Below are 18,609 nucleotides of genomic sequence, written 5' to 3'. Positions count from 1 at the left end.
GTGGGTACTATTATATACCCTATTTTACAGGTGAAACTTGCCCAAGATCACACAGTAAATAGAGGGGATGGAATTTGTTCCCCAATAGACTAAATCCAAGGCCTTGCTTTCTAATTCCCATGCTCTAAGTGTGAGATATACAAGTAAGAGCAGTTAATTTGTCGGGAGCACTAGAAGAAGTTAAGGAAAGTCTTGACAGTAGAAACAAGTGGGGGCCAGGGGAGACAAAACTGGGAATGATAGGGACAGATTATAGAAATTACAAGAAAACTCTTCATTTGAAAACATGCTGCTCACCACCAGCTCAGTCTTGAGCTACCCCCTTAATTCCTCCCTCTTCCTCACCTCCATTAAATCCTGTTGACTTCCTCCAAAAGTGCATCCAAAACTTTCCACTTAACCCTTCTACCATCCTAGTCCGAGCTGCTATCAGCAGCTAAGTTATTGCCATAACTTAAATCAGTCTGCATTCATCCACTCATTCCCTCCGGCCTCTTCACACAGCCCCCAGAGAATGTTCCTAGAACATAAATCATTTCAGATCATTTCCGCACTTAAAAATTTCTAGTGGCTTCCCATTGCTCACAGATTAACATCTAAACTTGCTCATGAGGCAGGCCCTGTGTGATCTGGCCTTGTCAATCTTCTCTTTCCACCACTTACTTATTAAGCTGTAGCCAAACCCTCTGCCCACATACCCTTTGTCACATCCCTTGGCTTTATTTCCTTATTTATCAAAATCTGAAATTACATTACATTCTTCCTGACTCTACCCCTACTAGAATGTGCTACAAAACAGGGGTTCATTGTCTTCTCCATTGTAGCCCCAGTGCTGGTACATAGTAAACCTAAATAAAAATCAATTGCATTCATGCTAGAATGAATGTTCCTGCTGTCCTTCAGATTTTCACATTAAGCTTGTATAACCTTAAAATATAGTAACTGATTTATTGTTTTGAAGATTAAGTGAAAACGTGAGGTTTGGCACATAATATTCAAAAAATGCTGGGCTAGAATTTTAAATTCCGATAAAGCAAGTCAGATATATATTGTTTCTTGCAAAGTTGTAGAGAAAAATGCCTCCAACTTCCCATCTTTCTAAGTAGCATGCATTTTCTGTTAAAACCCTGCTGAATAGTTATCATTCTTATGCCATTAAGCATTGGTCTCTAAGTGAAATAGGATTTAGGTAACACCCTTATCACGACAGTCAGTTGAATCAGTAAGTACATAACTAGTGGTGAAACCATAGGTAAGAGGCATTCTCTTAAAGTCCTTATGAGTACTTTTTTCACCAGTATCACTAAACATTCTTTGGAAAGTTCTAGTCAATGAGAAAATGTTTTTTTTTTAAAGGAAATAATTATTTGCAGTATAGCTTCATAGCTGAGTTCCGGCTCTGGGAGTTTTCTGGCTGTCCAGTGGTTAGGACTCCGGGCTTCCACTGCCGTGGCCTTGGTTTGACCCCTTGTCGGGGAAGTAAGATCTCGCAAGACCAGAGGTGCAGGGGGGAGTTCAGGTCCACCCGATGCCTTGTTCATTCAGTATTTATGCAGCACATTCCATGTGCCAGGCACTGTTGAAGGAATACTGAAGTGAACAAAACAAAGTTAAAGTTCTCTGTCCTCATGGAGCTACATTCTAGTGAGGGAAATAGACAAGGAAAATCCTTAAAGGATAAAGAAGTAAAATACAGTTGTTCCCCTGAATTCCCTGGGATTGGATCCAGGACCCACCACAGATACCAAAATCTCGGATGCTCAAGTCCCACAGTTGGCCCCTCCACGGCCGTGGTTCCACATCCAGGGAATCAACCACCACTGATCGTGTGGTACTGTAGGATGTATTTAGTGAAAAAAATCCGCGTATCCTTGGACACACACAGTTCAAACTCATGTCCTTGAACAACACAGGCTTGAACTGTGCAGGTCCACTTATAGGTGGATGTTTTTTCAATAAATATGCAGTGAGCCCTCGATTTCCCTGGGTTCCGCATCTTCAAATACGGAGCGCCCACTATGGGACTTGAGCATCGGCAGATTTTGGTATGCGAGGCGGGTCCCGGAACCAATCCCCCACAGACACGGAGGGACGACTGTACATCGTTTATTAGATAGCGGTAGGTGCTAAAGAGAAAAATTAACATGGTGAAAAGTGTTGTGATACAAGGAAGGTGGGTGTTGGGAGTTAGGCCAGGAAGGCATCACTGAGGTGTCATTGGAGTAAAGCCCTAAAGAAAATGAGAGAGCAAGCCACACAGATGTGAGAGAAGAATATTCCAGGCCCTACTGGGGGTCCTGTCGGGGGCAAGCCTGGTGTGTTCAGGAGCCACAGGGAGACAGGAATGGGTGCAGTGGAAAAAGTGAGCAGAGTAGGCGAGAAATCAGAGATGCAATGGGGACCAGATCCTGCAGGACTTAGAGGTCCTAGTAAGGACACTGAGTGAGAGGAGATGCCTCGGGAAAGTTTTAAGCAGAAGAATAATATGGTGTGACTTAAGTTTTAACAAAATCACTCCAACTGCTGTGTGGAAAATGGGGAGAATAAAGGTAGAGCAAGAAGGAAAACCCCTTAGGCAGCTACTGGCAGTAACCTAAATGTGACATGATATTGTGGCTTGGACTTGAGTGATGGCAGTGGAGGTGGTGAGAAGTGGCATGCTGGATATTTTTGAAAGGTAGGATGGCTGGGACTTGCTAACGGGTGTGGGCATGAGAAAGAGAGGAGTTAGTGGTGCCAAGGTTTTTGGCCTGAGCAACTGCAAGAATGAAGTTGCTATTGCTTGAGACAGGGGAACCTGACGGGGCAGGTTGGAGGGGAATATAAGGAGCTTAGTTATGGACATGTTAAGATTGAGGCACTTATTAGACTTTAGTGGAGATTTCAAGTAGATTGTTGGATACGAGCCTGGGGTTTAAGAGAGAGGTTTGGGCTGGAGACAGAAATTTAGAAGTCATCAGTAAATGTATGGTCTAAAAGCCAAGAAGCTGGATGAGATCACCAAGGGAGTGGGTGTAGATAGAAATTAGAGAAGAGGTCCAAGCACTCAGGGACTCAACATTCAGAGTTTAGGGAGCGAGGGGAGCACTCCGAAGGAGGCTGATACGAGTGGGCAGACAGGAAGAAAGCCAGGCATCCGTGATGTCTGTAAGCCCGAAGAAGCAAGTACTCCAAGGAAGAGTGGTCTCTGTGACAAATACTACTGCTGTGTCAAGAAGAGGGCGGTCTGAGAGTTGACCATTGGATTTGGCAACGTGGAGGTAATTGGTGATCTTGATAAGAACCATGTTGGTGAAATCGAGGGAACAAAACCTGATTAGAGTGGATGCAAGAGCAACCGGGGCTTTAAGCAAAATGATCACACTTCACGTTGTCAATAATGAGACGAACTGACATTATAAACTCCTGATGTAAAACACTAAGGACACAACATTACCCAAACGTTTACCCCAAATGTTTAATCTGTATATAATCATGAGGAAACAACCAGCTAAATCCAAAGCGTGAGACATACTACAAAACAACTGGCCTAGACTCTTCAAAAATGTCAATTTCACAAACCAAAACAAGGCCGGGGAACTGTTTCAGATTAAAGGTGACCTAAGAGACATGACAATTAATTGCATGTTAATCAATCCTTCATTGGATCCTGGATTAAAAAAAAAAAAGTTAAAAAGAAACTTTGGGGACAGTTGGGCAAATTTCAGTATGGAATATATGTTAAATAATATATCAATTTCAAATTTCTTTGGAGTATGATAATGGTATTAAGGTTATACAGGAGAATGTACTTGTTCTTCACTCATGCTGAAGGAGTGAAGAGTCATAATAGCTGCAGCTTAATCCAAAATATGTAGAGGGGAAGGTGGGGGAGGGATAGACTGGGAGTGTGGGGTTAGTAGATGCAAACTATTACATATAGAATGAATGGACAATGATGTCCTACTGTATAGCACAGGGAACTATATTCAATGTCGTGGGATAAACTATAATGGAAAAGAATATTTTAAAAATGTATATATATGTATAACTGAGTCTGCTGTACAGCAGAAATTAACACAACATTGTAAATCAACTATACTTCAATTAAAAAAAGAAAACATATATAGAGAAAAAGATAAAACAAATATGATAAAATAACAATTGGTAAATTTACATTGTGCCATTCTTTCAACTTTTCTATAGGCTTAAAATTTTCAAAACAATCAGTTGGAAATGTTTTTAAAAAGAATTAGAAGAAATGAATTGGTAACTCCAGGAGTTTTGCTTAAAATAAAGAGAAATGGAAAGTAAATGAAGAGGAAAGTGGAGCTCAGTGTTTTTGTTTTTGTTTCCTGTAAGATGGGAGAAATAGAATATTTGTTTGCTATTGTGTGTTTTGTATGCTTGTGCTATTGGGGTTGTGAGGATTATATGAATTAAAACATGTCAACTGCTTGGAATGTTCCTGGCACATAGTAAATGCTCAATAAATATTCACTGATATGTTTATTATAAAATTGTTATTTTTAACAAATAATATTTATTTTGGAAGCCCAAGAGTCTCAATTACAAAATTATTGGTTTTAATGAGATCTCAATAAGATGGTAGGTAATAAAATATACAAAAGTCAATAGTGGTGATCATTTTGTAATGTATAAAAACATTGAGTCACTATGTTGTACACCTGAAACTAATGTAATGTTGTAAGTCAATTATACTCCAGTTTTTAAAAAGTCAATATAATTTCTATACATTAATAATTAGTTAAAAATTTATAATGAAACTAATTGCTGGTTATAAATTAACATATGCATATGTAATATAAAAAAAATACTATCGGGCTTCCCTGGTGGCGCAGTGGTTGAGAATCTGCCTGCCAATGCAGGGGACATGGGTTCGAGCCCTGGTCTGGGAAGATCCCACATGCCGCGGAGCGACTAGGCCCGTGAGCCACAATTGCTGAGCCTGCGCGTCTGGAGCTTGTGCTCCGCAACAAGAGAAGCCACGATAGTGAGAGGCCCGCGCACCGCGATGAAGAGTGGCCCCCACTTGCCGCAACTAGAGAAAGCCCTCGCACAGAAACGAAGACCCAACACAGCCATAAATAAATAAACAAAATTAAAAAAAATAAAATAAAACTGTCCTCCCAGAAAACTATGGAATCATCAAATGTTAAAAAAAAAAAAAAAAAAAAATACTATCTACCATGTCCACTAACCTATAACACATCAAAAAATACACCTAAGAAATGTGTGGAGAATTATTTAAAGAAAACACAAACTTTTGTTGAAGGCCATAGAAAAGATCTGAATAAAGTAAGAAAGATATATGTTCCTGGATGGAAAGACTCAATACTGTAAAGAATTCACTTCTTTCCACATTAATCTATACATTGAGACAATCTCAGTAAAAATTCTAACAGGATTTTTAATGGAGCTTTACAGATTAATTCTAAAGTTCTTTGAGGGGACTTCCCTGGTGGCGCAGTGGTTAAGAATCCACCTGCCAATGCAGGGGAATAGGGTCCGAGCCCTGGTCGGGGGAGATCCCACATGCTGTGGAGCAGCTAAGCCTGTGCACCACAACTACTGAGCCTGTGCTCCGCAAGGAGAGAAGCCACCACAACGAGAAGCCCGCGAACCTCAGCGAAGACCCAACTCAGCCAAAAATAAATAAATAAACTTATTTTTAAAAAATCATTGGATAGGGGCTTCCCTGGTGGCACAGTGGTTAAGAATCTGCCTGCCAATGCAAGATACATGGGTTCGAGCCCTGGCCCAGGAAGATCCCACATGCCACAGAGCAACTAAGCCTGTGCGCCACAACTACTGAGCCTGAGCTCTAGAGCCTGCAAGCCACAACTACTGAGCCCACGTGCCACAACTACTGAAGCCTGTACGCCTAGAGCCCATGCTCTGCCACAAGAGAAGCCACCGCAATAAGAAGCCAGTGCACTGCAACAAAGAGTAGCCCCCACTTGCTGCAACTAGAGAAAGCCTGCACACAGCAGCAAAGACCCAACACAGCCATAAATAAATAAATAAATAAATAAATAAATTTACAAAAAAAAAAAAAAATCATTGGATAACGGTGAAACTATTCAATCGTGAAAAAGTAAGATAATTGCACTATTCATGAGGCAGCAGTTGCATTACTATTTCATAACCCCCAAATTAATTTCAGGTTGATTAAAAGAATAAACATCAAAAACAAAATTAACAGAGAACTGAAAGGAAATATTAGAGAATAGTTTAATATTCTTCCTCAAAATCTCCACGTCTATGAACCTGTCCCCTAGAAGTGCAAAGATAAGTTAGGATGAGCATATGTTTCCCAGCACTGTTTGTAAAGCTGAAAATTTTGAACATCCTAAATGTCCATCAGTACAGGAACGGCTAAATAAAATTTTATGGAGTGATATTAAGAAATACTATGTAGTCGGGACTTCCCTGGTGGTGCAGTGGATAATACTCTGTGCTCCCAATGCAGGGGGCCCAGGTTCGATCCCTGGTCAGGGAACTAGATCCCACATGCATGCCGCAACTTAAAAAATTCACATACCACAGCTAAGGAGCCCGCCTGCTGCAACTAAGACCTGGTGTAACCACATAAATAAATAATATTTTAAAAAAAAGAAAGAAATACTATATAGCCATTGAAAAGAATGAGGCAGAGAGACCTATACATGCTGATGTGGAAAGGTTTCCAAACTATACTGTTAAATAAAAAAGAAAGATGTGCAACAAGCGTAGCATTTTTCTTTCTATGAGTCTAACAACAAAAACAGCAACAAAACCGCAAATCACTTGTAAATCGTGTGTGTATGTACACATTATATATACACAGAGACTACATGCATATGCATAGGAAAGGTCTGGAAAGATGCACCAAACCGCTAACAGTGGTAGCCTAAGGGGAGCAGAGTTTCTGGAATCTTAGATATTCTGGCAGAGGAGCCACTCACAAGCATGGCTTCAGAGCTCCTTACCCAACTTTTTATAGCAACAGGAGGGATTTATTGAGGGCTTGCTATGTGCCAAGCCAAGCAATGTACTAAACTCTGCTTTATCTCAGTTCTCACAAGGACCTCAGGAAGGAGACTGTTACTACCTCCATTTCAGAGATGGGAGAAGCGAGGCTGAGTATCCCCATCTTCCTATCCCTGCCCAGCCCTAGTGTCTTGGACACATCCCTGTGTTTGTGGTTCCCCTTTGAGAGAATCCTTCTGTTTGGACCCCTCCAGGTTGCATCCTTTTGTAGTCGCCTGTGTCTGGTTTGCGGGCAGTTTCAGGAGTTAAGTAGGGCACTAGCTTGGCCAATGCCACAACCGTGGGCAGGACACTTAACCTCCATGAGCCTCAGTTTACCAGTCCAAAAAACAGGGACCACTGGTGGGACATGAGGTGATTTCATGTGGCTTATGAGTGATTTTTTTTTTTTTTTTTTGGCCGCGCCGCGGGGCATGTGGGATCTTATTTCCCAGACCAGGGATCGAACTTCCGCTCCGTGCAGTTCTTAGCGCAGAGTCTTAACCACTGGACCGCTGGGGAACCCCCATGAGTGAACATTAAAAAAAAAAAAAAAAAAAAAAATATATATATATATAATAGTTTATAAACTAGTAAAATAAACATTGTACATCAAACCTGGGATTTCAGATAGCACCTCTTTACATTTTGAGTGGATTAAAAATTATAATAAGTAAATAATAGTACAGGTGGTGCTGGCCAAAATGACGAAAGGGGTAGGAGAGGAGGGGAATTTATGAGAAAAAGCATGAAAATATGCTTAGCACAGAGCCAGAACGCACACACAGTGAGAACTCAATGCACTGATTTAATTGGTTATCATCATCACATTTGGACTTGAAATAAGCAGTTCTGATTCCAAGTGTAGGGGACCGAGACGGAGTGGGAAGAGAGAGAGGTGGCCAGGACTTCTGTCACCAGCCTAGGGCACCCTCAAGACGTCCCAGGCCCGGGTTTAGCCCCGGTGGGGCCCGACAGCGTGTTGGAGAACTCGGTGGCTTCACGGCCAGCTGAGCCGAGGCGACCGCGCTGGCTCCAGACTGGTCAGCAGAGGGCCGCGCATAGGTTCCTTCCTGCACTTCCTGCGCGACTCGCGGCTCTCAGCGCCCGAAGCGGCGCCTGCCAAGGACGGATTCCGGAGGAGCGCTGCCCAGTCTCGGGGAATCGGGTGCGGGAAAGGCTGCCGCTGCCAGCCCGCCCCCGGGAGCAGCCAGCGGGGGACAGGGCACGGACGGAGCCTCGAGAACCGAGCGCTCAGACTCCTCCCTGCCCCTCGCCGCCCACACCCCATCTACCTCAGGTTGGGAGGGCAGTCCTCCACGCCTTTCGCCTCTCGAGCCCACCCCTTTCGCTCCTTGCCCCTGTTGTTGCTCTAATGAGGGCTTTTCCTTTTCCGCACTTTTCTGAAATCGCCTCCTGACCTGGGCTCTCTCCCTGCGATCTCTCCCTCCCCACCCACTGTCCAGCGCCTGAGGGACCTTCCTACGACGCCAAGCTGATCTTTCCAGCCCTTTCCAACGTAATGTCAGGCCGGCGGACAGCACCGCCACCTTCCTCCGCTGTCACTGGAGGCCGCCCCACCCAGACCACGCCCCTCGGAATCCCGACACGCCCCCTCCGCGTCCACGCCCCTCCTAGACCACGCCCCTCCGCGCCGGCTGCTCTTCTGGAGCTCCGGAAGGTGAGCTAGCGCTGGGAGTCCCGGCTCTGCAGCGCACTCCCCGCCCGCCCAGGAGGGAAGATCCTGGACGCCCCCTGCCGTCCCTGCCAGGGCCACACGCGCCCACGATGAGGCCTGCTTCCCAGACCTCAGCCTCCCCGGGGGGCAGGGCCCGGGCTCGCTGTCCCCGCAGCTTCTCCCGGCCCTCAGGTTTGGGGCCCCTTTCCCCGACGAGGGGCTGGCGGCCCGCACGGCTCCGAGCTCAGGGCCTCCCCGCTCCCGGCCCGCCCTCGTGGCCATCTGGAGGCCCGCGAGCTGCAGCTGCGGCCCCGAAGACGCCGCACGTCCCGCCGAGGGGTTACACTTGGCGTTTTGGAAAACGAAGCTGGTTAGTGCTCAGCTGCCTCAGATGAAAACTGTGGATGAAAATGTAACATTTATGAACGGAGAAGCCATGAGCATGTAAACTGCGTTTATTCTTGCCGCGGCTCCCGGGGAGCAGGAGTTGCTGGTCCCGCCGCGCCCGCAGTCGTCTCCGGCAGCCGCCTCCTTCTGCCCCTCGAAGGTGGGCTTCAGCCTTTAACCCACCTGGACCTGGCTGAAACTGATCAGGAAGCAGGGCTGTCGGAGAAAACGCCAGGACGCCGCAGGCTTCCGAGGCGCAGTCACTGCGCCCCAGCCTCCCCTGTGGCGGAGGGGACCGCTTCCCTGGCTCGCCCGGACCGGCCCGATTCCCAGTGCTCCGGATTAAGTTTTTTTTTTACCCGGAGCTTCGGTCTTTGATTCAGCCGCCCCGCTGGGAGCTAGTAGAAAGGATGACCAGGCGGTTCCTGGTCTGGAGAAGGCGAGTCCTTAGGGGACACTCAGGAGAGGGGAGCCAGTGCTGAGGGAAGCGGCGAGGGGCGGTCGTCCAGGTTAGCGTTCCCCGTGCCCTCGAGGATGAGCAAGATTTATACAGGTCAGGAGAGGCAACCGGGGAGTAGGACGGGATTTTACTTAGGAATCAGTCATGTGGGATTGTCGCAAAGTGATCAGTTATGAGGTCAGGGCAAGGCCTGAGGAGCTGCCCCTGGGGGAGAGGGAATCCTAAGTCCTGGAGGAGTCATCTTGGGGACATCAAATGTAGAAGGGTCCTGGGATGGGGGCTGTCTCCCAAGGGTGCCTTAACGGCCCAGCTCAGCTTCTCCCACTTGCTGGGGAGGAGGCCTGGGACGACCTGGGTGGGGACCCAAGCAGGAACACCACCTTCAACGGAGCTTTGCCTCTGTACCACCCCAGCCCCTGCCCAGAGGTTTTAACAGGACCATTTCCTCCCTCCTCACAGAATCAAGCACTTGGCAATGAGTCTGAGAGAAAGAGCAGGTCAAAACAGTCCTCAGCACAGCAGGGGAATAATTTTCTAAGGAAAGGGCACAGCCAGAGAGACGATGCCACCTCCACTCCTGGGGATTTCAGGTAGGTGCCACCTGGGATCTCCGCAGAGCCTCCCTCCCTTCCATCTGCTGGTTGAGCGGTGGGGACACTCCGGAAGCCTCCCAGTAGTCTGTTCTTGGGAAATAAAGAACGATGGATTAACCCAAGAGTTCTAGGACCCTGGAATTTAATGTTGAAAATGGTTGACAAACAATTTAAAGGGAGATATTTGGCTTCATATTCAGGATGAAGAGATGTGCTTGAATATCTTATTCACCATGAGCCAAACACCATGCTAAGCTTTCATTCTCACATCGTCAGAGCAACGCTGAGGAATAAGTATTGTTTTCCCTATTTTAGAGATATGGAAACTGAAGCTCAGAGTTATGAAATGACGGGCACCAATCACACAGCTATTGAGGGGCAGAATCAGAATTATAAGACAGGTCTTGACTTCAATCTTGGTAGAAGGAGAAATTTAGATAATTAGGAAATGGATGAAACCTTTGTTAGGTTTTGGGAAGCATATGAGGACAAACATGGACCCAGCCACAGGTTTAGTAAGCAGGGTCTTCCAAACGGGAATGACCAACGCACCCCAACCCCTTGGGTTGCCCTGTGCCATTTCCACTTTGCAGTGCGGGGCAGCGCCTCTGCTTTCCCGCTGGCTCCCCTGTAGACCCCGCCAGGGAGCAGGGCAGGAGACTGCCAGCCTAGAGGGGGCGAAGGGGACTGACTTCTTCCCGGAGGCTTCCTGTGGGCTTTCCATCTGCTTGCAGTTTCTGGGGGCATCACCCCGGTCTCAGTTCTTCAGCCCAGCAATAGCAGTTCTTTCCTGTGGCAGCGGCTCAACCCAGTTTGCAGAGTTTCTCCTACATCCTCATCGTGTACCACCGCAACCCCCCGCCCCCCTCACCTACCGGAGATCTCAGCACTATTTGGACAACGCCCCCTCCTCAGAAGATTGGGTTCCAGACCCACAGGGCCCTTCTTCCCAGCTCAGAGACGCCAGCACCAGCCGAGCAGTACCCCCTTCTCTGAGGTCTGTGTGTCAGCTCCGGGCCTCTCGTGTGAGTTTCTGTTTTCATCATTCTGACCACTTTAATTCTCCCAGCTCTAGAGTGGCGGCTGCTTCCTGCAGTTGCTCCCTTTGTGATACCTTAAAGCTTTCTTTTTACTCTTTCACTTACTAGTTAAATGTTTACCTACTTAACAGTTCTTTTTTTAAAAATTTATTTTATTGAAGTAGAGTTGATTTACAATGTCGTGTTAATGAACAGTTCTTTATATTAAATTTTCTCTGTTAAAAAAAACTACTGCGGCTTCCGTCTCCTGACTGGCCCTTGACTGATACGGAAATTGGGACCACGAGTGGAGTGTTAGGTGTGATAAAAGCAAGAGGAGCCACTCTCACCCTGATTCCCAGGCCCGCGTGTCGTGGCTGTGGGACAAACAGCACCACGTGATGGTCTCTGACTCAAAGCATCCACTGTAGCCTGTGAGACAGAACCCCACCCCTTCAGAGTGGTGACTCCCAACGGGCACCATAACTAGGTCATCAGTCGGTCATCCCACCCTTCTATTAGGTCAGCTGCTTCTGAGTGATAGGGTATGTGATTAAACTGGTTAACTCCACGGGCATCAGCCCTTTGCTGCTCTTCTTCTGACGTGAGGTGACTTCTTTGATCCAAAGCAGTGTTGTGCGGAGCAGCAGGACCGTGAGCGAGGCACTCCGCCAATCCATGCATGGGGTTGCTTGCAGAAACATTATGAGCAGGAAACGCACGTCCATATCCAGAATGTGTGTATAGCCCACTGGGGACAAATCTCTGCCTCTTCCATTATGGAAAGGGTCCAATGTAATCAACCTGCCACTAGGTGGCTGGCTGGGGCCCCCAGTATGGCTCAGTGTTAGTATCTGCTGCTGGCTGATTAGACGGCAGACGGCCAAGTCAGCACTGGTGAGGGGAAGCCCGTGCATAGACTTGGACTCAAACCCTGCCATCATGGCCACTTGGTTCCATGGGCCCCTTGAGCAAGCACTGGGGTAGCTGTGCAAAGAGGCTGACTGACATCCTTAGAACATGCTTTGTTCACCTGATTGGCAAGAGCCTGCTTTGCAGTGAATACCCTTTAGTGAGCAGTTACATGGGGCACAAATACCCTGGCATTCCATGCCCGTTTGGAGAGACACGTCCACATACTTCTCCCCCAGACCTCCTTGTCACCAACCTTCCAATCATATTCCTTCCACATCCCTGCCGATGAATCCATATAGACCCATACTTCCGGCCGTCTCTCAGCCCAGACAAAGTGGGCAAAGTGCCTCTTGAAGCCCTGCCCACTAGGAGGATTTTCTTTCATTGTCCTTCAGAGCCACCCTGGCGTGGGACTGTAGGGTTACGGCTGCCCACTTTCCGTTGGTGCCAGTAGATCATGTAGAACCTTCTGTAAACCAGACCTGAATTTTTTCCTTCTCAGCCAACTGATCACAGGGAACTTTCTATGAAGTCCTGGGATTAAGGGAAGACAGGCGATGAAGAAAGAGTCTCTGTTACACGCATCTGAGCCACCTGCACACACAACCTACTTGTGTCTTCTGAACCCGCTCGAGCCCAGCCTCTCACGTGCCATTCCACGGGACAAGCCAGTGTCGGGTGTTGTACCTGAAAAGCTATCACCATACCCAAGTTCACCTAGATTTTCTCCAGGGTTATCTTCTACGAGTTTTATAGTTTTACCTTTTATACTTAGGTCTGTGATCCAGTTAGAGGTAGTTTTTGTGAAGGGTATAAGGTATGTATCCATATTCCCTTTTTTAAAAAAAATAGATCTTTATTGGAGTATAATTGCTTCACAATACTGTGTTAGTTTCTGTTGTACACCAAAGTGAATCAGCCATATGCACACACATGTCCCCATATCCCCTCCCTCTTGAGCCTCCCTCCCACCCTCCCTATCCCACCCCTCTAGGTCATCGCAAACACCGAGCTGATCTCCCTGTGCTATGCTTCTGCTTCCCACCAGCCAACTATTTTACATTCCGTAGTGTATATATGTCGATGTTATTCTCACTTCCCCCCAGCTTCGCCCTCCCACCCCATGTCATCAAGTCCGTTCTCTACATCTACCTCTTTATTCCTGCCCTGCGACTAGGTTCATCAGTACCATCAGCAGTGACACCCATGACCCCAGCTCACAAGGTCCCTAAGGGTCTGGAGGTGCTGTTGCTTCCATGCCTCTTATGAAGTTGGGGTTCTTGGGTGAGGCTGGGCCTCCCACATCTAGGATCTGCCTTCCCTGGTGTTACAAGCAGCCAGCTCTCTGAAACACTACCCCCTTCACTGCAGCTGACAGCAAGTAGGCTCCATGGGACCTGTGGCATTTTCCAAACATGGTCCACACATTCTTTGACACTCTTTCCATCAAAGAGTAGAATCTGATTCCCCTCTACTTGAACCTGGGCCATCCTTGGCAACTCGCTTCTAGTGAATAGAATGTGGCAGAATTGATGCCGCGTGGCTTCTGGGGCTAGATTAGAAGAGGCAATATGCTTCCTTGTGGCTCTCTCCCAGGATGCTTGCTCTTGGAACCCAAGCCCCATGCTGTGAGAAATCCCAGCAGCCACATGGAAAGGCCACATGTAGGTGTTTCGCCTACAGGTCCAAGTGAGGTCCCAGCCAACAGCCAGCATCAACCAGACATGTAACTGAGGCCTCAGTGATTCCAGGCCCCAGCCTTTGAGTTCAGGTCCAAGCTGATGCCGAGCAGAACAGAGACAAGCGGTCCCCACCAAACACTGCCCGAGTAGCAGATTTGTGAGCAAAATAAATGGTGTCATTGTATAATGCTAAGTTTTGGGGTATTTTATTATGCAGCAACAGATAACTGGAACAGCAGATAACTTCTTTCCCCAGACTCTCTCCTCTGGGCCTTACTGCTTGTCACCCCTCCCCACCCCCTGGAGCACCCAGTATAATCTCTTCAACATCACCAGCTTTGGGAAAACTAAGGCCAGAAAGGAGAATGTGGTAACTCGCTAGTTATGCCTCAAAATATCTTCTCCCCTTCCTCTGGAGTAATCGAGTTAAGTTAGCACATGTTGCTCCAGCTAGAGATGCCATTTCTCAGCATTCCTTGCAGCGGGATGTATCCACTTGATTTAATTCCAGACAATGGAATGTGAGCGAGTGATGTGCGCTACTGCTAAGCCTTGGGCATGTGCTTTTCTAAACTCTCCCCTTTCAATGGGTTGGATCATAGATGGGATGATGTCCCAGCTGCAACCATGCAGATGAGGATAACAGCCTAGGAGACGGAGGAACAACAGCTTAGAAGAAGCCTGGGGCCCTGAATAATCCTGTGGAGCAGAGCAGTTTATCCTTCTTGAATCTCAGCTGGCCTCCTCTGCATTGGCACATGAGAGAGAAGTGAACTTATATCCTGTTTGAATGACTATACTTTGGGGTCTCTTTGTTATAGCAGCTTAGTCTCTACCCAAATAATACTAGAAGTAAGTGTCTCAAGCCCTGTGACCTAACCTTCCCTGAGACAAGGGCACAGAAGGGCTTGGCTACTTTCCTAAAATGGGAATTAAAACACAGGGAGGAAAATCGCAACCACTGCTCAGGAAATTATCCTGCTCTAAGGTCTTCTCTGATGAGTGCCATGTAACTGGTCCCAGCAAGGGAGCTATGGGAACCTAGAAGAAGGAGAAATTGCCTTCAGATGGAACTATTATGGAAGACTCCTGCAGAGACAGTGGCATTAAACTGAAGGTAGAATTTGGATAGATGGAAATGGGGTATGGGAAGTTCAGATAAAGGGAAAGTGAGCCAAAATGTGGAGATAGGAAGATGACAGATCTTTTTGGGAGAGATGCAGAAGAGATAGTACGCAGTTTAAGAGCAGAGCTAAATATAAGCCAGTACTTTGGGGCTTAAATTCAACGTGGCAAATTCACAGGTTTAGTATCCTAAAAGATTCTTTCCTGTTTCTATTAGAGAACTGTCTGCAAACAAATCTTTACTTGATGAGAAGTTTAAACATAATTATGTCTAGTATATTACACGCATATTTCATTGCTTTATTAAATCCTTCAAACAACACAGTTCTTGGAAGTATAATTAAACTCTTTAGAACATTACCTCACAAGAGAATGAATGAATCATAAACTTCAGATATTCTTTCTAAATACCTCTTAGTCTGTAACATCTGCAGTGATACTGAGTGATGCCATGTGAAAGTGGCCTAAGGGAGTGAGGGTGGTGGTACCCAGCTCACTTACTCCTACTCCCCTTCTTCTGGTAACAGACTTTCTGGCCAGAAGAAAGGCATGTCAGCCAGGCCTGGGCCATTGTAGTACACCATTCCCCAGGCCTCAGTGATTAGACCAGTGATGGATATGTGACTAAGCAGTGCCAATCAGAGTTCTTCCTTAGGATTGATGCACAGAGGTAGGTAGAGAGGGCTTGGGAGTTATTTTACTCTCAGGATTATTAAGCTGGGGTTTCCCCCATGGAGGAAGAGAACCCATAGGCAAAGATGAGCAGAGATGAAATATGGACAGAGATCTAACAGTGTTGAGTCCTACTTTCAGTGTCTCTGCAGCTCTTCCTTCAGTCCAATGACTTATTCCCAGGATCCTTCCCAATTATTGAGGGTAAGTTCCCCTTTGAGCTGGATTTCTGTCACTTGCAACCAAGAGTCCTGACACAAGGGTGAACTATATATAAGGGAGGCTACTAGGATCAGCCACTTAATACCATAGCTCATCAAATTTAAGATGCCTTTGATTGTAAAATATATTTTACATACCACTGAGAAAGGGGGAAGTGCTGCCGAATAAGCTATGATGAGCCATTCATTAGATGCATCCTGGTTTCAGAAATATGAAAATATGAAAAAGTACTTTCTAGAAGTGATGAAATATGGTAGCTGTGGGCCCTTGGATGAGTTACTTAATATCTATTATCCTCAGTATCCTCATCTATAAGGCGAGGATGATAATACCCACCTCACAGGATTGGGAGGATTAGTAATAACAGATTTAAAGTATCAGAACACAAATTTAAAGTAAAGAACACAAATGTTCTTAGCAGCGTTATTCATAATAGCCCAAAACTGGAAACAGCCTCAGTGCCCATCAACCAGTGAATGCATAGGCAAAATGTGGTACATCCAAATGATGGAATACTATTCAGCAATAAAAAGGAATGAAGTACTGATACATGCTATACCATGGATGAGCTTTGAAAACATTCTGCAAAGTGAAAGAAGCCAGACACGAGAGACTGCATATTGTACGATTCCATTTATAAGAAATGTCCAGAAAAGACGAATAATATATGATATCACTTACATGTGAAATCTAAAAAAGAATACAAACAAATCTATATACAAAACAGAAACAGACTCACAGACATAGAAAACAAACTTCTGGTCACCAGACGGGAAAGGGAGGAGGAGAGGGATAAATTAGGAGTATGGGATTAACAGGTACACACTACTATATGTAAAATAGATAAGCAACAGGATTTACTGTATAGCACAGAGAACTATATTCAATATCTTGTAATATCTATAACGGAAAAGAATCTGAAAATATATATCTATACATAAAACTGAATCACTTTGCTGTACACCTGAAACTAACACAATATTGTAAATCAACTATGCTTCAATTGTGAAAAAATGTCCAGAAAAGACAAATCTATATAGAGACAGAAAATAGTCGTTGCCTGGGGCAGGGAGAAAACAGGAATTAACAGTGAATGGGTGTGAGGGATCTTATTGGGGTGATGGAAATGTTCTACAACTGATTTATGCTGATGGTTGCACATCTTGGTAAATTTACTAAAAAATTCATTGAATTGGACACTAAAAATGAGTGAATTATACGATGTGTAAAGTAGGACTCAACAAAGTTATTTTAAAAAGATGTAAAATGTCTAGAATAGTTTCTCAACATGGTGGTTGCTTAAGAAAGGGTGACTCTCTTTACAACACAGGGAATATAGCCAATATTTTACTATAACTATAAATGGAACATAATGTTTACAAACTGTGAATCACTATGTTGTACACCTGAAACTTATATAATATTGTACGTCAACTATACCTCAGTTGAAAAAAAAAAGAAACGGTGACTCTTCTCAGCTCTGCTTCGGGCTCAGGTACCTAAATTCATAAAGCTACCCCTTCTTGGGGAACCAGAAGGGTCAGTGCTGTCTTTTTTTATGGTACCTAGCAAGCACTGCTTCTAGAAACTACTCTGGTCAGTTAAGCTGTGCAGGGTCCAGCAGGAGACAGCAGGAGAGGGTCCTTGTCTACAGAGAGCAGACTGACAGGACTTCAGGAGACTGGTCAACCCGCCCACCCCTCCACCCACCGCTACCATTACACACACAAACTAAGAGGTTAGTGACCAACAGTCTCCTAGACTGGTCCTGGAGGCAGTAAAAGATCTCAGAAATATAAAGAAGTGAGGCTGCTTTCACTTCCTGGAAAGCTGGTTTCATCCCCAGGAGTCTCCTCTATGCAGCCCTACACTTGTCCTCTTCCCTCCTCATCCTCTGGAGGTCACCAACCTCGGCCATCAGCATAGTGACCCTCGGCGTATCGAGATGCTCAGACACTGGCAAAAACATTCGACCCAGAAAGAAGCTTCTAAGAAGGCCTCCAGCACGGGGCTTGGACTCAGCTCCCACAGGTGGCCATGCGGGGCCTTGGCTCCCTTTCCCGGCCGCTGCCAGGCCCGCTGGAAAGAAACGTGGGCTTCGGGTCAGAGAGCCCAGTGTTCCAACCCCAGCTCGGCGTGTGTGGGCCGTGTGACTTCAGGAACCACAGTGTCTCTGCTGTGGAAACGGAGCTTCCCTCACCCCTACCTCTCCAGGGACTGTTGCGGATGAATGGAACGTCGGTGGTGACAGCACCTGGATGGCAGGGCACCAGCAGGGCTGGCTCCTGCCCTTTCCCCGTAACTGCGCAGACTGCGATTGGACCTGGCTGCTTTGCCTTCACCTGGGCTCCATTTTAATCCCAGAAATGATGCTGTCAGCAAGTCATCAGGCCTGAATGAGGGCCTGCCCCATTGATTTATGGCGACACTTTTACTTTCTTTGAGATGCTGGTAGACACAATCGGGCCTGGCAGCAAAAACAGTGGCCGTTGAGTGGTTTGGGGATGTAACCATTTAGCTATACACAGCCTGCACCTTCAGGGCCTTGCATTACCAATGTGTGGGGTGCAGGGCCCCAGAGGGCAGCCTGGCCCTGGGGTCACAGCCTCCTCTACTCCCACAACCCCCCAGGGTACAGGGAGGGCAGGAGGGCATTTCACCCCTGCCAGGCAGCGCTCTGGGGCACAAGCCATGCTCCAGAGCCCTGCGGGCCAGAGAAGGCAGCACAAGCACCTGGCCTGGATTTGAATATGCGCTTCAGCACTTGCTGGTCAGTGACCTGGGCAGGTCTCTTAACTTCTCTGAGCCTCAGTTACTTTGTCTGTAAAATGGGCACCATTGCACC

This window comes from Eschrichtius robustus, chromosome 3 (assembly GCF_028021215.1).
Source record: "Eschrichtius robustus isolate mEscRob2 chromosome 3, mEscRob2.pri, whole genome shotgun sequence".
In the NCBI taxonomy this organism is placed as follows: domain Eukaryota; kingdom Metazoa; phylum Chordata; class Mammalia; order Artiodactyla; family Eschrichtiidae; genus Eschrichtius; species Eschrichtius robustus.
Note: the sequence above shows the minus strand (reverse complement) of the source record.